This window comes from Pipistrellus kuhlii, unplaced genomic scaffold, assembly GCF_014108245.1.
Source record: "Pipistrellus kuhlii isolate mPipKuh1 unplaced genomic scaffold, mPipKuh1.p scaffold_m20_p_19, whole genome shotgun sequence".
Taxonomy (NCBI): domain Eukaryota; kingdom Metazoa; phylum Chordata; class Mammalia; order Chiroptera; family Vespertilionidae; genus Pipistrellus; species Pipistrellus kuhlii.
In genome coordinates this window covers 5,652,703-5,674,894 of record NW_023425504.1, presented here as the reverse complement: position 1 = coordinate 5,674,894, position 22,192 = coordinate 5,652,703, and the positions used below count along the sequence as shown (strand labels likewise).

Here is a 22,192-nt window from a genome sequence, read left to right as displayed (position 1 = left end):
ACTGTTGGTGTCACTGTACTTGCCAGACTAATTGTGGTCTTAGGAACATCCCCCACTCAGTTTCCCACTTCTACAATTCTTTATTCTTCTCCATTCCACATATCTGCAAGTGTAGCCTCCTTTTTCTCTTTTCGTGTTCTCATCCCCTCTCTCACTTTGGTCTAGCATGACTGTTCCCTATTACCCCCACCACCACCTATATTTATTCCACTCTGTTACATAAAGCCTCCCTCCTCACTATATCACCCTGCTTACAAGGTCAGGATTTACTGTTGTCTGCTTCTGGAAAGAGCATATATTCGATAATATCCATGATAGGAGAGTTGCTTCCATGCTGCTAGGCCAGTGAAAGAGGAGCCTCTTTGAAGGTCCCCAGTTGGTATGGAAGAAAAAAAAAGCAACAGCATCCTATTTATTCTCTTCAGTTATAAGATAGATGCATTTCCCAGGCAACAAAACTAATTACAAAAACAAACAAACAAACAAACAAAAAATACACACACACATGAGAGGTACCCTGGCAGGGTGACTCAGTTAGTTGGAGCATTGTCTAGTACACCAAAGAGAGGTTGCAGGTTCGATCCCTTCCCCTCCTCAAAATCAATAAAAGCATATCTTCAGATGAGGATTAAAAGAAAAGAAAACATGGGAGCAAATTAATATATGGTGCTTTATATAAACTGTCATTTTATTCTTGTAGCTGTCCTAAAAGTTATATATTGTCACTGTATGATTTCAGTTATATGTGGAATCTAAAGAACAAAATAAATGAAAATACAAAGCTGAAATAGATGCATAGACACAGAGTGGATTGATAGTTGCCAGAGAGGAGAGGAGTTGGAGAATTGGGTGTAAGAGGTACAGATTAGTAGCCACAGAATAATCACAGATATGAAGTATAGCATAGTGAATATAATTAATATTATGATAAGTATGAATGTTGCCAGGTAGGTACTGAAAATATTGTGGGGAACATTTTTAAAGCATATGATTGTCTAACCACTATTTTTCCACCTGAAATCAATACAAAATAACTGGGGGGGGGGGGAAACCTGAGATATTAAAAAAGTTAGATATTGTTACCTTTCATCTATAAATAATGAAAAGGGCTCAGAAAGAGAAATTTATCTTCTCAGGTTCCCAGAGCTAGTGAATAGCAATAGCAAGATGTGAACCCAGGTCTTTCTGTGGCAAAGCCTATCCACTTTGTACTGCCAGATGCTAACATGGTCAAGAAGGCTTAGGTACCAGTCTTGGCATGGGTTGGCATGGGCCAGACTATTCTGGAAGAATGCATGACTAATAAATGATGCTCTGGCTTTGGTGTTAGTGGATAAGGCATTGCTAAGACCAAAATCAAACCATGCCAGTCAAGAGGTGAATGCTATTGTGACCCAATAGAAGTTCTCTGCAGAGACCACTTTAGTAATATCCATAATTCCATACTGCTGCACTTTAGTCTTCCTGCTGGGGTACATTCTGTTGTCTTCTCAGATACCTTTGCCACTTCTGACCAAGGCCAGGAACTAGGTTACCCAGAAGACCCTTCCCTATGTGGCTTCAGGTAGAGTTTTCCATTGAGATAAATGCACTGAAGTTTTGAAAGGTGGGAGTAAAGCAAAAGTCACAATTCCCATAAGGCTGTGACAATGTGGCTTCACTGATATCTCTATAAGCTCCCACTTTCTTGCACTTTTTACAGGGAGACCTGATGACTTCTCAAAATTCCTGTGAATTCTGACTTCCTCACCTCCAATGCTTCCCTAGGGGACCAGACCTCTAGGGAAGGGCAGTTAGGCACATTTGTATGTGCCTCTGAAATGGACCTTCTGGACCTTAACTCTCCTAGATCCTTCCATTTTGTATGAGCCTAGTTTATATATATAAAACCTTTTTTATAGAAATATTTTAGAAGCTCCATTTTCACGATATACCGAGACTGATAAAGATTCCCTGGAAGTCATGTAATTAAGGTCCAGTCAGGTATAGTCATATTAAGGCCTTTTTTTCTTCTTTATAAATGACAGAAGGTTCTGGGAAGATGATAACCTAAGCATGAGTTGTTTCCCATTCCTAATTCTAGGCTGCTTGCCTGTTTTCAGCTAAATAGCTATTAAGGTCTATGCAGAAGAGCTGCATGTAAGTGAAGGCCTAGATATTGTGGGAATCTCATCAGAAAGAATTGTTCTCAATCTTTGTTTTGAGTACTGAGCAAAGCCTGGATCCAGCACCAAAAAGGCCCAGAGCAAGGAGACCAAGAAGTTGGGAAAACAGTATCAGACAATGTACTCAATCTTCTAGATCTCCAAGAGGCCAAGACAGAGTTAATTAAAGCAGCAGAAAAGATCATTTAGAGATAGAGTAGGTGAGGAGACTTAGAAAGAGGGCAGCTGCCTTCAGGTACTTCATTTATACCATTTGAGGGCCTACTAACATGGGGGAGCTCTCAGATATCCCTGCCACAATGAGCTGACCCTGATAGGCTGACAAAGAAATCCTACCTAATAAAAGAGTAATATGCAAATTGACTATCACTCCACTATACCCACAAGCCATGCCAATCAGGGGCAAATATGCAAATGAAGCCTATGAAGATGGCTGCGGGGCTACAGAGAGCAGGAGGGAGGCTTGGGTTTCCCCAGCAATGGAGGAAGCCAAGCTTTCCACCTGACCTTGCAGGCCTAGGCTTCCACTCAATGCTACAAAGTTTCAATGTTAGAAAATAAATAAATCCCAAAAGAAATAGCTGCCACCATGGAACAAGCAGGAGGCTTGGCTCTGCTTCAGGCTACAAAGTTTCAATTGTAGAAGATAAATAAATCCCAGATACCAGGGCCTCCACTTGGGTCGCCAGGGGGTGTGGCTGGCCTGCAAATCACCAAAGGCCCCTCACCCAGGCTGCCCCACACCCCAATGGAACCCCCACCCTGATCCAGGACACTCTTCAGGGCAAACCAGTTGGCCTGCACCCATGTACCAGACCTATATCATATCTAATAAAAGAGTAATATACAGATTGACCATCACTCCAACACACAAGATGGCTGCCCCCATGTGGTCAAAGATCCTGTCCCCATGTGGACACAAGATGACCACCACAAGATGCCAGCAGGAGAGTGTAGTTGGGAGGGACCAGGCCTGTAAGGGAGGGCAGTTGGGGGCAATCAAGCCTGCAGGAGAGGGCAGTTAGGGGTGACCAGGCTGGCAGAGGAGGAAAGTTGGGGGTGACCGGGCTTGCAGGGAAGGGCAGTTGGGGGGACTCAGGCCTGCAGGGGAGAGCAGTGTGGGGGGGAACCAGACCTCTAGGGAAGGGCAATTAGGCGTGACCAGACCTGCAGGGGAGAGCAGTTAGGGAAAAACAGGCTGGCAGAGGAGCAGTTAGGCATCAATCAGGCTGGCAGGGGAGTGGTTAGGGGGTGATCAGGCAGGCAGGCAAAAGTGGTTAGGGGCAATCAGGAAGGCAGGCAGGTGAGCAGTTGGGAGCCAGCAGTCCTGGATTGTGAGAGGGATGTCCAACTGCCCATTTAGGCCTGATACTTGCCTAAAGGGACAGTCGAACATCCCTTGAGAGGTCCCAGGCTGGAGAGGTGCAGGCTGGGCTGAGGGGACTCCTTCATGCACGAATTTTGTGCACTGGGCCTCTAGTACTATATAACCATCTGTGTGGATCCAGCAACAAGCAGAATATTGATTAAGGTGTTCATGATAAGAAATAAACAGGCCTCGCCAGTGTGACTCAGTGGTTGAGCTTCAACTCATGCACCAGAAGACACAGTTCCATTTTCTGTCAGGACACATGCCTAGGTTGTAGGCTCAAACTCCAATAGGGGATGGCAGGAGGCAGCCCATTGATGTTTCTCTCTCTCCCTCGCCTTTCCTCTCTGAAATCAATAAAAACATATTTTTAACCTTCATATAGAAAAGCCAAAGTGATGGAATGTCAGAATGACTGGAAGACTGACCAACTGGTCGACTGGCCTCTATGATGTGCACTGACTACCAGGGAGCAGACACTCAATGCAGGAGCTGCCCCCTGGTGGTCAGTGCACTCCCACAGCAGGAGCACCACTCAGCAAGCTTACCAAGCAGTGGCAGTGGTGGCAGGCACAGTGGGGCCAGGATGAGCAGAGCAATGCAGGCTCCTACCTGGCTGCCTGCCACTTCATGCACTACTATATCTCCCAAGGGATCCCAGATTGCAAAAGGGTGCAGGCCAGGCTGAGCAACCCCTCCAGTGCGTGCGCCAGGCTTCTAGTAATATATAAAACCCTAAGTGACCAGTCAACCGTTTGACCAGTTAACTGTTTGACCAGTTGCTATGACATGTACTGAATACCAGGGGGCAGATGCTCAATGCAGGAGCTGCCCCATGGTGGTCAGTGCCCTCCCAAAGCAGGAGCACAGCTCAGTGAGCTTACTGAGCAGATGCAGTGGAGCCTAGATGAGTGGGAGTGGTGCAGCGCCAGGCCAGGCCTAGTCTCAGGCAGTACTACATCCCTCAGGAGATGTTGGACTACTGGTTTCAGCATGATCCTGGGGGATCCGGCAGTCTGACATCCCCCGAGGGGTTCCGGATTGTGAGAGGGTTCAGGCCAGGCTGAGGGACCCCACCGGGCCTCTAGCTTTTTATAAATAAATAAATTGGTGGGATGACAGACAAATGATAACTTGAACAACAACAGTGGTAACAACAAAATAGGAACATATGCAGAAACTCTAGTGCAGCATGAAACTCTAGTGCAGCATTTCTGGAACTGCAAAATGTGATTCCCCAACAAAACAGTTCAGTAGATGAATTGAAGGAGAGGATGACCACTGCTAAAAACCCAAATACTGACCTTGAAGATAAAGTGGAAGAAGATTCACAGAGCACCAAGTCAAAAATACCAGGAGAGGGAAATCATGAGACTTGCAGATCCTGGCAGATTCTGGAAACTGGAGGCTGTGGGCTGGGGGCAACGGACCATGAGGTGGTCAATGCACCTCATAGTAACTGGTCAAGCAGTCATTCTGGTCATTATGATTTTATGGTTGCTGGGCTTTTATTATATAGGATAATTATAAAATAATATTATATTAAACTCTATAACAGCAAATTTGAAAACATTGCGAAAATAACATTTTTAGAAACCAAAATTAACCCAACAAGAAGTATTTTATAGGTTAATTATCCAAAACAAGATTGAAAAAGTGAATTAAATAGTTACCACTGAAAAAGTCATCATAAAAGATTGTTTCATCTGTTTTAATTCAACTAGTCTTAAAAATAAATACTTTCAATTTCATTTAAACTATCTTAGACCATAAAAAGAAGAGGGAAGCCCCTTAATTCTCAACACCCCCAGTTTTATTGGGATATAGTTGGCACATGATATTGTGTAACTTTAAGTGTTCAATGTGATAATTTGATACATGTATACATAATAACCAAACTAAGGTTAGTTAACATTTCCATCATCTCACATAATGACCATTTTGTTGTTGTTGTAAAAGTGAGAATATTAAACATTTATTCTCATAGCACTATTCAAGTATAAAATACTTGTTAACTATATCATTATGCTATACATTAGATCCTTGGAACTTATTAATTTTATAACTGAAAATTTACACTCTTTGGCCAATATATTTCCATTTCTCTCACCATTAGCCCTGGTAACCACCATTCTTCTCTCTGTTTCTATGAGTTCAGTGTTTTCAGATTTCACATTCTAGTGACATTAGACATGATTTGTCTTTCTGTGTTTGACTTACTTCCCTTAGCATAATGGCATCAAGGTCCATCTGCAGTGCAAAAAAGAAAAAAAAAATGGCAGGATTTTTTTTTCTTTTATGGCTGAAAAACATCCTACTGGGTGTGTGTACACTAAATAGCCAGATTATTATGATCTCTGAATGCATAATAATCTAGCCACTCAGTGTGTGTGTGTGTGTGTGTGTGTGTGTGTGTGTGGGTGTCTGTGCATAATTTAGAGAATTTAGAGACCCAGTGCATGAATTCATGCATGGGTGGGGTCCAGCCAGCCTGGCTAGGGAGAGGGGATATAGGCAGTTGGCCGGCCTGCCTGCTGGTTGAACTTCTGGTCAAGGGGACAATTTGCATATTAGCCTTTTATTATATGGAATATACACTGAGTGGCCAGATTATTATGCATCCAGAGATCATAATAATCTGGCCACTCAATGTATATATACATATATACATATATATACAGACACATGTATCTCACATCTTCTTTACTCATTTACCTATCAATGGACATTTATGTTTCTTTCATGTCTTCTCTATTGTGAATAATTCTGCAGTGAACATGTGAGTGCAGATATTGCTTCAAGATACTGATTTTATTTCCTTTGGATTTATAGCCAGAAGTGGGATTGCTAGATCATATGATAGTTCTATTTTTAAATTTTTGAGGACCCACCTTACTGTGTTTTTTATAGTGGCTGTATCAATGTATATTCCCACAGTAATGGACCAGGGTTCCCTTTTCTCCACATCCTCACCAGCATTTTTTTAACTAGTAATCTCTTGCCTTCTTTTATTATACCTACAGTAATAGATGTGAGACGATATCTCGTTATAGGTTTGACTTGCATTTTCCTGGTGACTAGGTATATTGAGTACATTTCATGGACATTTATATATCTTCTTTGGAAAAATACTTATTTAGGTCCTTTGCCCAATTTTTATTCAGGATGTTTGAATTTTTTTCTATAAAATTGTATGAGCTCTTTATATATTTTGGATATTAACTATTTATCAGATATATGGCTTACAAATATTTTCTCCCATTCCATAGGAGAAAATATTTGCCTTTTCCTTTAGTTATTATTTTGTTTGTTGGTTTATGTTTGTTTGTTTGTTTTGCTGTACAGAAGCTTTGTAGTTTTATATAGTCCCACTTACTGATTTTTGCTTTTGTTTCCTATGCTTTTGTTGTCATATCCCAAAAAGCCATTGCCAAGACCAATGTCTAGGAGTTTTTTCTCTATATCTTCCTCAAAGAATTAAATTGTTTTGAGCCTTATGTTAAAACCCTAAACCATTTTGGTTTAATTTTTGTGAGTGGTGTAAGATAGGGGTCCAATTTCATTCTTTTGCATGTGGATATCCAGTTTTTCCAGAGCCATTTATTAAAGATACCATCCTTTCTTGATAGAGTATTCTTGCCTGTTTGTGGCCTGACAATTATGTTCCATTGGTTTATGTGTCTGTTTTTATGCCAGTACCATACTGTTTCAAATCCTATATCTTTGCAATATGGAATGAAATAAAGTAATGTGAGGCCTTCACCTTTCTTCAAGATTGCTTTAGCTATTCAAAGACTTTTGTGGTTCCATACAAATTTTAGGATTGTTTTTCCTAGTTCTGTGAAAAATACCACTGGACTTTTAATAAGAATAGTACTGAATCTATGGATGGATTTGGGAAGCATGGATATTTCAATAATATTAATTCCTCTGATCCATGGATATAGTATATCTTATTATTTTTGTCTTCTTCAGTTTCTTTCATCAATGTTTTATAGATTTTTTTTATAGTCCTTGTACTTCCTTGGTTAAATTTATTCATAAGTTTTTATTCTTTCTGATGCCATTGTAAATTGGATTGTTTTCCTTATTTCTTTTACATACAGTTTATTCTTTATGTACAGAAATGTAATTGATTTTTATATGTAGATTTTGTATCTTGAAAATTTATGAATTCACTTATTAAATATTAATGTGTTTTTTGGTGGTCTGTGGAATTTTCTATATCAAAATCATATTATCAGAAAACAGACAATTTTATTTTTTTCTTCCACATTTGGATGATTTTTACTTGTTTTTCTTGCCTAACTGTTCTGACTAGGAGTTTTAGTACTGTTGAATAGAAGTGGTGAGAGTGGACATGCTTGTCTTATTTCTAATCTTAGAGGAAAAACTTTCAACCTTTCACCTTTGAGTATGATGTTAGCTATAGGTTTATCATGTGACCTTTATTAAGTTGAGGTTCATTTCTTTTATACACATTTATTGAGAAGGATTTATTTTTAATCATGAAAGGATATTAAATTTTGTCAATTGCCTTTTCTATATCTATCGAGATGATATGATATGACATTTGCCTTTCATTTTATGAATGTGGTGAATCACATTTATAGATTTGGATGTAGCCAAAACAGGTTTGGCTCAGTGGATAGAGCGTTGGCCTGTGGACTGAAAGGTCCCAGGTTTGATTCCGGTCAAGGACATGTACCTTGGTTGTAGGCACATCCCCAGTAGGAGGTGTGCAAGAGGCAGCTGGTCGATGATTCCCTCTCATCTTTGTTTCTAACTCTCTATCCCTCTCCCTTCCTCTATGTAAAAAATCAATAAAATATATATATTTTTAAAAAGATTTGGATGTTGAGCCATCCATGGGATAAATCCCACTTGATCATTGTATATGATACGTTTAATGCACTGTAGATCTTAGTTTGCTAGTTTGAGAATTTTTGCATCTATGTTCATCAGAAGTAGTTATTATTTCTTGAGTTATCCCTATCTGGGTTTGGTATATCAGGGTATTCTGGCCTCATATCGTAAAATAATTTTGGGAGTGTTTCATTCTCTTGTTGTTGTTTTGTGTTTTTTCTGTGTTTTTTGTTTGTTTGTTTTTGTTTTTGTTTTGGAAGAGTTTAAAATATTCAGCATTAAATTTTCTTTAAATGGTTTCTAAAATATACCTGTAAGGCCATCTGGTCCAGAGCTTTCCTCAGCTGGGAGGTTTTTGATTATTCATTCAATCACCTTACTTATTCCTAATCTGTGCAGATTATTTATTTCTTTATGATTCAGAGTTGGTAGAGGATATGTTTCTAGAAATGTATCCATTTCTTCTAGATTGTCTAATTTATTGACATATAATTGCTCAGAGTAGTCTTCAATGATCATTTTATTTCTGATACCAGTTGTAATGTTTTCTCTTTCCTTTATATGTTTTTATTTTTTTACAATATATTTTTATTGATTTCAGAGAGGAAGGGAGAGGGAGAGAGAGAAAACAACAACAACATCGAGGGTGGAGAGAATCAATGATTGGCTGCTTCCTGCACACCCCCTACTGGGGATTGAGCCAACAACCCAGGCATGTACCCTTGACTGGAAACGAACCCAGGATCTTTCAGTCCACAGGCTGACGCTCTATCCACTGAGCCAAACCAGCTAGGGCTGTTTATTTTTTTAGTTCTCCCTTTTTTCTTAGTAAGTCTAGCTAAAGGTTTGTCTATTTTGTTTCCCCTTTCAGAAAACCAACTCTTAGCTATCATTGATCTTTTCTATTGTTTTCTATTCTCTATTAATTTATTTCTGCTTTGATCTTTGTTATCTCTAAACCTTCTGCTCACTTTGGGTTTAGTTTGTTCTTGTTTTTCTAGTTTCTTGAGATGTAAAGTTAGATTGTTTATTTGAGGTATTTTTAAAAAATGCATCTTTATTGTTGAAAGTATTATATATTTTCATTTTTTTCCATTGATCACCTCCACCCCATACTGCCCCTTGCCCTCACCATGCTATTGTCCATGGTTATGCATATATAGATATAAATTTATTGCTATACATTTCCCTCTTAGCACTATTTTTACTGCATCCCATACGTTTTGATATGCTGTTTTGCCATTTACATTTGTTTCAAGATATTTTTTAAATTTCATCTTTGGTCCTATTAGTTGCTCAGCAATGTGTTGTTTAATTTCCAAATATTTGTAATTTTTTCAGTTATTTGCATATCATTGATTTCTGGGTTTATACCATTGTGGTCATAAAAGATACTTGGTATGAGTTCAACCTTTTTAAATTTGGTGAATCTTGTTTTATAGTATAATCTATAATCTATCCTGGAGAATTTTATTTGTACACCTGAAAGAATGTGCATTCTGTTATTTTTGGATGGAATATTCCCTCCTGTTGCTGCTTGATGTCCACAGGGGCATGCATAAGGCAGGGGAGGCAACTGTTGAGGGCATGGAGGAGCTAACTGTAGGTGAGCTCAGTGGTGCAGGCCAGTGACAGGAGACAAGGAGATGCAGGCTCACAAGCAGCTGTGAGGATCTTGGCTATCAATGTGCATTCCATAGCTGTTAAGGTCTTGCAACATGTGTGAACATGGCATTTGAGGCTGGTGATTGGTGTCAGGTTGGTGTCGTGCAAGTACACAACTGGAGGGTTTAGTCCTGAGAGTGGCTATGAGGGTCTAGATTTGAGTCTTGCACTTGTGCAGCCAAAGAGGAATGGGCTGGCTGATGTTATGGGTACGGGTCTGAGTATGAAGTTCAGGCAGCAGCAAGTGGAAGGGAACTGAGAGGAATTCAGAAGGCTGGTATCAGTAAATAAAAATACCTGTGGGGTGAGATCTGCAGGGAAGTGTGTGATGGCTTTGCTGGTCATTGATTTCTTTAATGGCAAAAGCTGCTGGGGTCTTCTGCAAAGCAGGTCGCTGGGAACCCCCTTAATTCCTTTTTATGAAGCCAACCCAAATTCAATATCCAAACCTGCAAAGGAGGCTACAAAAAAGAAATCTATAAATATTCTCTTTTTAAATATAGATGCTGAAATTTTTAATAAAACATTCCTCCAAATACAATCCAGCAATCTTTCAATAAAGTTAAAGTTTGGCTACATAAGGGCATGGTAGAATATACCATTGACCCTAATTCTTTCCCTATCTCTGGATCTAGGAATTTTTCCATGTGATTTTGGAGTTCCTGCCATAAACATTTGTATGGTATACATTTTCTTGTCCCTTAACTTTGGGATCAGTCAAATATCTTGTTTGGGTGACTAAAATGAGATAGAAATGTGCCTCTTCCAAGACAAGGCCCTCCTTATGCATTTTCACCTTCTGCCTTGTGACTCTGGCAGTCACCTAGAGAAAGTCTGACTAGCCTTCTCTCTCCAACAGCAGGATAAGAGTTACCTGGGGCAAAGGCATTCTAGTCACCACAATCTGAAGCAAAGCAGCCTCTACAGACCTATAGTGAAAAGCAGGCACTCAGCAGAGCCTAGACCAGATCCTCCAGACCCCAAACTAATATGAGGAATGACAAATCATTGTTGTTGTTTTTATTTTTATTTCTATTTTTATTTATTTTTATGTTTTTAAATATATTTTATTGATTTTTTACAGAGAGGAAGAGAGAGGGAGAGAGGGATAGAGAGTTAGAAACATCGATTGCTGCCTTTTGCACCCCCCCCCCCCCACTGGGGATGTGCCTGCAGCCAAGGTACATGCCCTTGACCGGAATTGAATCTGAGACCGCTCAGTCTGCAGGCTGACGCTCTATCCACTGAGCTAAACTGGTTTCGGCTCATTGTTGGTTTTGAAGCCACTGAGATGTTGGCTGATTTGTTTCACATAAATTACTAACTGACATATAGGATTATGTTTAAAAATGCAAAAGAGGTTCAATATAAACTCATCTATCAAAATAACTCATTACATCAATAAATTAGAGAACCATATGAATAATTAAATCAAGAAACACTTAAAAGTCAATTGATAAATTTCACCTGTATTCCTAATACATATCTAAATTAAATACGATTAGAAGGAGACTAGAGACCCAGTGCATGAATTGTGCACAGGTGAGGTCCCTCAGCCTGGCCAGTGATAGAGGCCTATTTGGAGGGCCGGCTAGCCAGGGAGAGGGCTGTGGGAGGTTGGCCAGCTAGGGGGAAGGGCTACTGGAGGATGGCTGTGGGAGCACACTGACCACCAGGGGACAGCTCCTATGTTGACTGTTTGCCCACTGGTGGTCAGTGTGCATCATAGAAACTGGTCAAAAATCGTTCTGGTCATTCCGGTCATTTGGTCAAAATGGTTGCGTAGGCTTTTATATAGAGAGATTATTTAAAATAGTACGGACTGTTTATCAAAAACAAATGCCAAAGGGCAAAATACTGATCTGTTCAAATCAAATTTAAAACTACACAAGAATGCTTCTTACCCCTACTATTATTCAACATTGCCTTGGAGAATCTAGCTTATTTTAAAAAAGACATAAAAAATTAAAGAAAGGCAGAACTAATACAAACATCAGATATCTATTTCTTTGTTAATGGCATATTTGTACAGTTATACAAAAAATGCACTCTAGTAAAATCTGTAAGACTTCTTTAGAGAATTTGGTATTATAACAAAATACAAGGTTACTATACAAAGAAATAGTATTTCTCAATTCAAGAAAATCAACACAAGAAATAAAAGTGGTAAAAATTATATTCATAACTAAAAATCTCTATGGGGGAAGTGTGGATGGAGGTGGAAGAAGATAGAGGAGATAAATGGTGATATAAAAACACAAAATAAAGAAAAAATATATATATTAATTAGAGAAGTATTAAACCAATATGAAGAAAATTGCAATAGCTTACCAAAACACTAAAACAAAATCTGAAAAAAGAATGAATGGTATAATCATAGGACTTCATGTTACAAAATTTCAAATTTATCAAGTCAGTATTATTTTTTAAATTCCAAGTTAAATTCTCAACATAATTTTTTGAGGGAAAAAGAGGGAATTCATTTGTATACATTAAGATTATACCTATATGGAAGAATAAAAAATTTGAATAGCCTTGAAAAATAAGAATAATGAGAAATATTTTAACCAAATGTCATAATATTCCCTAAAGTCACCATAATTAAGTAAAAATATGATAATGTCATGAAAATAATAGGCAATTAGTTCAGAAGAATAAAATAGAGAATGCAGAATTACCATAAATCCCATATATAATAATTATTTAACATATGCAAAGGTAGTACTTCATTTCAGTGGAAAAAAGATGAATTGTTAATAAATAATATGGATGCAACTGGCTATTAATTTCAGAGAATATAAAATTGAACCTCATTTTACACCAAAATCAATATAGTTTTTAGATAAAGACATAGTCAAACATAAGAGCAGTAAAAGTCTTTTTTCTTTAATCTAGTAAAATATATGCACAACCTAGGAGTAAAGACCCTCTTAACCAATCCTGAAAACCCAGAAGTTATTATAGAAGAAAAATTTGACTATATACAATTTTTCAAAATTCTGGTACAGATACAATAATTAAAATCAATAAAAAAAGAAATTGGAAACTTAGCTTCACACAGAACAAATAAGGGGCTTACAGATATAATGTACAAGGACCTATTACAAATTGACAAGGTAAAATATCCCATTCAAAAAATAGATGAAGGATATTAAAACAACAACAACAACAACCCACCACTTTAAAGAAAAGCAAATCCAAAAGGCCAACAAGTTTTTCAAAAGATGCTCAGTCTCCTGAATAGCCAAAGAAACTCAAGTTAAAATAGCAATGAGATAACACTTTCACCTGATAGGACTGGTAAAATTTTAAAAGAGCAGTTACTTAGATCAACTGTTGATGAGATTGTAAGAAGAAGTATACACCAATACATTGCTGGTGGAATTGTGCACTTGCCACATGCTTTTTAGAAAGTAATGTAGTAACATTTAATGAAATTAAAGCAATGTAGGATGGGCGTAGAGATTATTATGCTAAACAAAATAAGCCAGCCAGAGAAAGAAAAATATCAGATTATCTCACTTATATGTGGAATCTAATGAACAAAATAAACTGACAAACCAAATACAATAGGTTCAGAGGCATGGATGCATGGAATAGACTGACAGATCTCAGAAGGAGGGGGCGTGGGAGGAGGTGGGAAGAAATTAACCAAATAACTTATATGCATAGCCCATGGGCGCAGACAATAGGGTAACAAAGGCTTGGGATGTGGCAAAGGCTGGGTGGAGAGGGCAAAGGGGAGGAATTGGGGGACATCTGTAATACTGTCAACAACAAAAAATAAAAATTTAAAACCATATATATATATATATATACTTTTCAACCCAGCTATTCCATCCCTGAGAATCTGTTCCAGGGTAATAAAAACAAGTAAATATATATACAAAGGTGCTTATTGCAGTGTTGCTTTAGTGACAAAAAATGGATATAAAGTGAATGTCTGCTAAAAGTTGTATGGTTGAATAAATCATTCTCCATCTACATCACAAAATACTGTTCAGCTCCAGTTACATGGAAACTAAGCAACTTCAGTCAACTTGAAAGTTTCTTTGAATTAGAATAATAGCAACAATGAACACAGAAAACACACACACTGTTTTAAGTGTTGTATGCATTTTAACTCATTGAATCCTCATAGCAACCCTATGAGATAGGTATTGTTATTAATCTCATTTTCTAGATGAAGAAACGAAATCCTGAAGGTCATACAGCTAGTAAATGACAAGAATTTTGTGGTAACATATAGAAAAGTGTGAGTAACATGATATAATTTCTGTAAAATAATCTGTAATAAAAAGATATATGCATGTGTATATGTGTACATATGAATGTTTTTATATAATCATGAGAATAGAAATATGGGAGGACACATACTAGGCTAGTAATAAGGGTTATTATATATTTTATATAATTATATATTATATCGATATAAGTAAATGAAAAATAATTAAAGTGCCCTGGCTGATTTGTCTCATGGTTAGACTGTCAGCCTGTGCACTGAAGGGTAAGGTGCGATTCCCAGTAAAGGGCACATACCTGGGTTACAGGTTCAATCCCAGTGTGTGAAAGGCAACCAATCATATCTCTCTCTCTCTCTCTCTCTCTCTCTCTCTCTCTCTCTCTCTCTCTCTCTCTCTCTCTCTCTCTCTCTCTCTTTCCCCCTCCCTTCATCCCTTCTACTCTCTCTCTCTCTCTAAAAAAAAAAAATCAATGGAAAAAATATCCTCAGGTAAGAATTAACAACAAAAAAAATAATAATAACTAAAGAGACATAGCATTTTAGTTACAGATAATTCCAGAGTGATTGCAGTTACTACACCAGGTCAGATAAAGAAGGGAAGCCTATCCCAAGGGAAAACCCTGCAAATCCCCATCACGCAATGTCTTCTATACTTTCTCTGCCCTCCCTGGCACTATGCTCATCCCTCCCTTATGTCAAAACAACTGTATTTAGAAATGCCAGGTGCTTTTCCCTCCTACCTAAGTCACAAGACTACCTGGAATCCAGTCATCACTGTGCTATGAGATTGCCCAACCACAAAAGGCTGATTCCACTTTTGTGCATAAATCTCAGATTTGGAGTATGGAGAAGAACGGATTTGCCTCACTTCCACATCTTTTATGAAAAATAAAGCCTTATCTATTGCAGAAGGATTTAAACTTTGTCATGCCCACTGACACACTCCACACTCATGCCCAAGGTGTTTATAGAGAGAAATGGATACAGACCCGTCTGCCAAGAAGCTTGGATCCTTGAAGGAAAATATCTACTTTTTATATTAGGTACTCAATGGATGTTTGTTGAGTGAAGGAAATCATTCAAATACAAAGTAGAGGGTAAATTGTTGAATTACAGAACTAAAACCAAATGCTATGGGAATTGGAGTGGGGAAGCACAAACACTTTGAGACATTGTTTTATAAACTTAAGGCATTTGAACTAGATGCAGTGTTTCTGAAAGTGTCACCATCAGATCCTCTGATGTACTTAAAAATGCCAGACCTGTTGAATGAGAATTCCCAGAAGTGAGTCCCAGTATTTGTTTTTTAAAGATGCCCTCCAAGTCATGCACACTAAAGTATACTCATGAGATTAAGCAGATTTGGGTGCCCAGGCACGAAAGCAAAATAAAAAAAAACATGGCCAATTCAATTTTACTGAGGCTGGGAGTGGTGAAGAGGAATAATGAGGAATAAGTTTGGAAAGGTGGGTTAGGGCTAGATCATGGAAGATCTGGGGAATGCCAAGTGAACAATTTTGAACATAATTGGTTAAGAAATTTAACACAAATGGACAAAAACAAACAAACATGAGGGCCTTGACTTTCATAGTGCTTCCCCAATTTGGCCATGCATCTAAATTATCAGGATTGCTTACAAAATTCCAGGTTCTGGGGCTCAATTCCCAGACCTTTTGAATCTGAATTTACAATTATGTAGCCCAGAAATTATATTTTAAAATAATCTTTCCAGGTGATTCCTCGGCAGCAAGCCTGGCATTGGTTCATGAATGAAGTTAGTAAATCATTGCTCTACTAACAAATTCATTCCTGAAAAGTTGTTTGTTCATGGAGATTTTATTAGTGGAGTGATTTATTCACAGTACAATGCAAGTGTGATATTTAGAGGCAATCTCTACCAAATCCCTTTCTCTAGACTCTAAACACATACCCAATTTCAATGCAAACCTCTTATGACTTTCAATAAAATGTGACAACATGTTTGTGTGGTAAAAATATTGCCTGGTATTAATGATGCCATATGGGTACACAAACACAACATGAGGAAAATAATTGAAAATGTGCTAGTTTCATCTGGTTTTGCAGCAACATGAATGAACCTTAAAATAATATTGGAAAGGAGTAAGTTATAGTAAGATGTGATACTGAGAACCATGGCTTCAAAATAGAAATATTCAGCATGTATTCGTTTTCAGATCAGAGGGTAAGTTGAGGCAATAATCAAGGTATAGACCAGATGAGCACTTATTCCAGCTAATGCTCCAATTCAAATAAAAGGTAGACCATATAACTTCCAAGGTGTTTCTTGAAGGATTAAGATTTTAAATGTGTTGTTTGGACAGTCATCTACTTTAAAGATGGGTAAAAGGAAACAAAGTGAAAAGAGATTATAATGTTTAAACATCAGTCAGTAGTTCATTTTTTTTTTTAAGGAAGACAGATGGTTCTGAGTCTGAATATTTGTTTCCTCCATCCATGTAATATTTTAAGATCGTCATTTTCATTTAAAGTAAAGATACCTGTTAGTAAATGTCTCTTCGTTTATATGAAAACATCTTGGTTTGGCAAGGTAGAATATTGGTATAGTAGTTTGCTTAGTGCAAGGCTCAAAAGTTAACTTTAACCAAGAAATCGTTGGTGTTTAACCTTCTAACAACCAAAGCAGCTTCTTTTATTCTCAGAAGGCTCCTAACCTCAAACCCAGAGATTTCTAGCTCCCATTCAATTCCAACTCCTCCGAAGGCCCATTGCTATAAACAGACTAAAAAACAGAGATGAGTCCTGATATCAGTATTTTAGGAAGAAAATGGAATCCAAGCAAGTCTTTTGTACATCTAGTTTGGATTTCCTCTTTTGCAGGGACTGCCCAACCTATAAGAATCCCTGTGCTAGGCAGCTCTGCATTACTCTGTTGCTGTACATCAGAAAAGATAAACACAGCCAGTGCTATGAGCCAAATTCAAATTATCAGAGTTAGGAGCAGGACAGGAAGGACAAGCTTTCTAAAATAAAGTATCTATAGGCAGAGAAGTTGAGAAATGGTTACATTTAATACTTGAGGTGCTTGCTTGCTAGCTAATACATTGGCTTTGTAGTAGGAGGATACAAGGAAAGGCAATAATTCCCAAACACTGCTGTGGATTGCTCAGCATATAAGGAACATGGACTTAGACTGTCATTTGTAAACTATGATCTGCCCTAATATTTGCCTCCCTGACGCAGGCCCCGAGGAAATCTGGGCCAGGGCTAAGAGGATCACAATTTCAGTAGTATTTCCCCCAATGAGTTTGGTTTCACCTACCTTAGAATTGGAGATTCAATAGGCCCGGTGATGAGAAACAAGCAAGATCTCACCATAGACCAAAATCTTAAAAGGGCCAGCAGTCACGCGCTCCCAAGGGGAGGGAGGAAGCTTCTTGGTCATATCATCACCATGTCTTTCTGAAATTTACCAGAATCTGGATCTGAACCAAAGCACCCCCAAATCCCTAAGCCCCTCCTGGTTTCACGGGCTCCAGGCAGGAAAAGCAAATAGTCCAAAGTGATTTGCAGGGGTCAGTGAACCCTGTGTGGTTCATATAAGACTGTTGTGAGGAGTGGTAAGTCACAGGATCTATATTGCAGCTATTTTTAGTGAAACCAAATTCCTTACCCAAGTTCTCTTGCTTCCAACTTGTTCTAAGTGTAGACCAGCTGTGGACAGATCATCTTACTGGACCAAGGCTCTGTCAAGGCGAAGGGACCAAACCAGGGAGGTGGGGCAATGAGCTGACTGTTGGTGCTTTGCTCTTTTTCACTGTCTCAGCCGTCTCCAGAGGGAAAGGGCATTCCCTTCCAACCTGTCAGAAACTGGGATAAGTTGGTGACATTAGAGGATAAAACTAAGAAGTTGGCAGTCCTTCCCCTCTTTTCCCAATTCCTACAATCTCTCTCTCTCTCTCTCTCTCTCTCTCTCTCTCTCTCTCTCTCTCTCTCTCTCTCTCTCTCTCTCTCTTCTCTTCCCCACCCCCCATACACACACATGCTAGTTGATGCAAGCCAACTCCGGATCTCGGTCTGACTTGCTAGAAAGGTCTAGAAAAGAAAGTGTCATCATCCAGGAGCCAGGCCAGGGGTGAAAGTATAAGGAGAACTGGTGTCTAGTCACTTTGCAGCTGTCATTTATTGTTCTAAGATGTAGTTTTACTGGGGACAAAAATTCAGGGCACATTTATTTGTACTCCAAAACTTGACCAGAGTTGTTAATTCAGAAGAAGACAGATCTCTGGGATTCTGAGAGTGGTAACTACCTCCCCAATATTCATCTAGTTAAAAGTCTTTACAAACTGTGGGACAAGACCTATTAGACAGTAGTGAAATCTGTTTACTGGGCTGTGGTCAGCATTTAATAAAGGAAATTAAATGAATAAAGTAGACTAGAATAGAACAGAATACAATACAATTAAATAGAATAGGTTGGAATAGAACATAAAAATAAAATAAAATGCATGACTTTTGTTTCTTCTATGTATATATGTACTCAATCAACACATAAAATGTATTTCTTAATGCTGGTCATCTCAATATTTCACTTTTCTATAAATGCACTGATCTCGACTATTTGGAAGAAAACAGCATAAAGAAAAGCCCTTGGGTCACCCCCAATTTTACAAGTAATACTACTATCACTGTTTTAGGGGGATTTCATTATACATCAGGCACTATTAATATTTTTAATCTTATGTAATAATTATCAAAACCTTCTGAGGTAGATTTATTCACATTCTGCAGAAGAAGCAGTAAGTCTCAGTATTAGTAAGCTCAAGTATCTAATAAAGGGAAGAGTTGATGTATGAATCTAGGCCTATTTTTCTCCAGAGTTTGTGTTATCAGCTCTGGACCACATCCCTCTTTATTTAATCAATGCAAAATTAATTCATTAATTAAGCAAATATAAAAATCCTGGCTGTGATGGTAGCTTTATAAAAAATAATATGAGAATTTTTAGAAAAATAATTTCAGATTCATGAAAACTTATAGTAACCCCTGATTTAAAAGATGGTTAAATTTGAGTTAGTTGCCTATTTGACTCAGAACCCCATGCCCCAAACCTATCCTCAAATGGTATCTGAAAAATCAGCTAAAAGAATATGATTTCAAGGTACTAGGTTTTACTAGGTAATACCAAGGTTCATGGTATTACCCCTCTGTTTGTTTCCACTCTATTCTACACAGAAATTTTGTACAAGGGTGCATTTTTGTCTTTTTATAGTTTGAGCTAAATTAGTTCAATCACTTTTGAGTTGAGTAACAAAACCATACTTCTTCCACTTCCAAAATAAGCTCCTCCTTTGGGCATACAGAAAGCTTAGAAGAAGAAAAAAACTGAAACATTAAAGATTCCCACTTCATAGCTATGTACTTTTAGGTCCTCATTACTTTCTTTTAAAATTCCTACTGATTTGATCATTTTTCAAACTCCTATGTTCTCTTGTCATTTTTGTAATTCTTATAGCACACACCCAGTAATTTTTGTAATTCCCATGCCCAGTGTGTTAAAGACCCTAGGTATTGGCCTCAACAAGTGCCACCTTATGGAAAGTGCATATAGGGTATAGGGGATGGGTAGGAAGGAAAATATTAAATACAGCCTCCTGCAAAGCCCCCACTGAAGTTCATGTTAGGTAAAAAATGCCTCTAGGGAAGGCCCCCTTTTGTTCCCTGGCTGCTTGCTTGGATCAGAGTAATACTGCATGGCTGCTGGCTTCAGAATAGGATTCTCTCCAAGCCAGGGAAGGCTGAAACTTGACCTCACAGGCTATTTACTTCTTTGTAGTAGTTCTTGGCCACTCATCAAAGCTTCTCTGAACTCTTTGTTTGAAACGAAAACTAATTGACTCATAGATACTTGCAGACTTCCCATACAAGTTGTCCATTGTCACCAGTGACTTGACCAGAAGGTGGGGTCATAGGTGCTGTCAGGAGTCCAGCCCAAATCTCAGCTCTCCTCCATGGGAGCCCAGAAATTTCTTGGCTGGGCTTTGCTTTTAGGGGCAGACATTCACCCCCACCTGCAGCTACATCCTTCCGATGCTTTTCAAAACAGAAACAGTTGTCTCAATCTTCCTGGGTCTCCCGGCTATTCTATATTTGCTGGGATGGAATAGGATATCACAGGCCTGCCCCAGCCAGAGGAGGGCTGACTTGTCTAAAAGGAGCTTTGGAACTCCCCACTCCAGGGCACATTCCTAGCCCTGAATGTTCTAGCCCTGAGGGTTCTAGTTGCCACACTCAAGGAAGCACAAAGGACAAAGAAAAGGGGTTATACTTCTCAACTTTACCACTCTGCCTGAAGCTTCTATGACCCAAGGACCTTTAATAATAGGACTCTCCCCCTGGTATTTACAGCACTAATTGCTCAAAGCTGTCTTATACTTTCTCTTTAAAAGCTCAGTATTTGTCACAACCCTCCCAGGAACTGGAACAAGGCAGGTATTAGCTGCTCCACTTTGCAGACCAGGAGACTGAAGGGGTCAATGAAGACAGATTATTCCAAGCATGGACAACAAGCAAAGGCCATGAAGAAATGTGGTCCTTTATTTCCTCATTCATTCACAGACACTGATTGAGTTGAATCTTTTCTAGGTGCCACAGTAGGCACCAGGAAAACAGCAAGGAGCAAGTTTATAACCTCCAGTTTCTTCAATAAAGAAATGTTAACCTGTTAACAGAGCGGGACGTATAAATACGTCAAATGTAAGCAATATCGGATACGGGTAGGACATATGAATACATCCTTGAAATATATGTTGTGCCCTGAAACAGGAGGGACGTATATTTCCGAACAACAAAGGTATTAGTCATCCATACATGTCTCCACATGAATTTAAGACATGGAGGGAATCAGTATAATTTCGCTATTGAGAGTGGTGGACGTGTTCTGGGTGAGCAGTGATGGGTACGGTACTTACACTTACCTACCTATTTTCATATTATATATTATTTACTTATATTTTTTATATCTCCAACCTTTATATAATAGAAAAACATACAAAATTAATCCAATCATCAATAATTTGTTAAAAAGTTTAAAAGTTTTTCTGTATGTGAATGAGAAATATGTGTAGACAAATCTCTTTTATTATGGAAAGGGAATTTATCTTGGAAACAATATATATCTACAAAAAGAGCTAGATTTCGAATGAAGTTGTTTATTTTGAGTGAAAGCCAATCTGGATACATACAAAATATAATTTTATACACAGGCAAGGACACAAATTATGGTTCGAACTACCCACAAGCAAAACAATCAACAAGAATTGTTTTGGAGTTAACACATGACTTACTGAATAAAGGGTATAGGATTTACTTAGATAATTTATATACGTCAATTCATTTGGCTGACCTCTTGTGTCAAAACAATACAGACATTGTTGGAACAATGAGGATAAACAGAGTCGGAATCCCAAGTGAAATAAAAACAAAAAAAAATACAGAAAAATGAACATATAGTAAGAATCAAAGACAAACTTATGGTTTTAAAATGGAAGGATAAAAAAGACGTACTGATGCTCAGTTCTATTCATAATGACGAAAAGACAATGATTGAAAAGAGAGGAAGAAGGCAAGAAAAACCGAATGTTGTCCTAGATTATAACAAGAATATAGATGGCGTAGATTTGGGAGATGGAGTTATGGTGGCCTACACGGCTGCCCGTAATAGGGTAAAAAAATTTTATAAAAAATTTTTTCTACAATTAATTGATATGTGCCGCTTCAATGCGTATATTATATACAAAGAAGATAAAGGTCATTTGGATCGATTACACTTTTTGATAGAGTGTGTAGAGAAATTGGTAGATAACAACATAGTGAAAACCCACCCAAAGACATCAACAAGCAGCT

General features: G+C 38.2%; 1 protein-coding gene across 1 annotated transcript in view; it reads right to left on the bottom strand.

Moving 5' to 3' along the window:
- The window catches only part of FGF13 (fibroblast growth factor 13), a 519,688-nt gene extending 501,848 nt beyond the window's left edge, over window positions 1-17,840 (bottom strand). The window contains exon 1 of the mRNA XM_045583478.1: window positions 17,610-17,840. The gene's annotated coding sequence lies outside the window, so the exon portion shown is untranslated. The remainder of the gene's footprint in view (window positions 1-17,609) is intronic.
- Window positions 17,841-22,192: the final 4,352 nt, after the last annotated feature.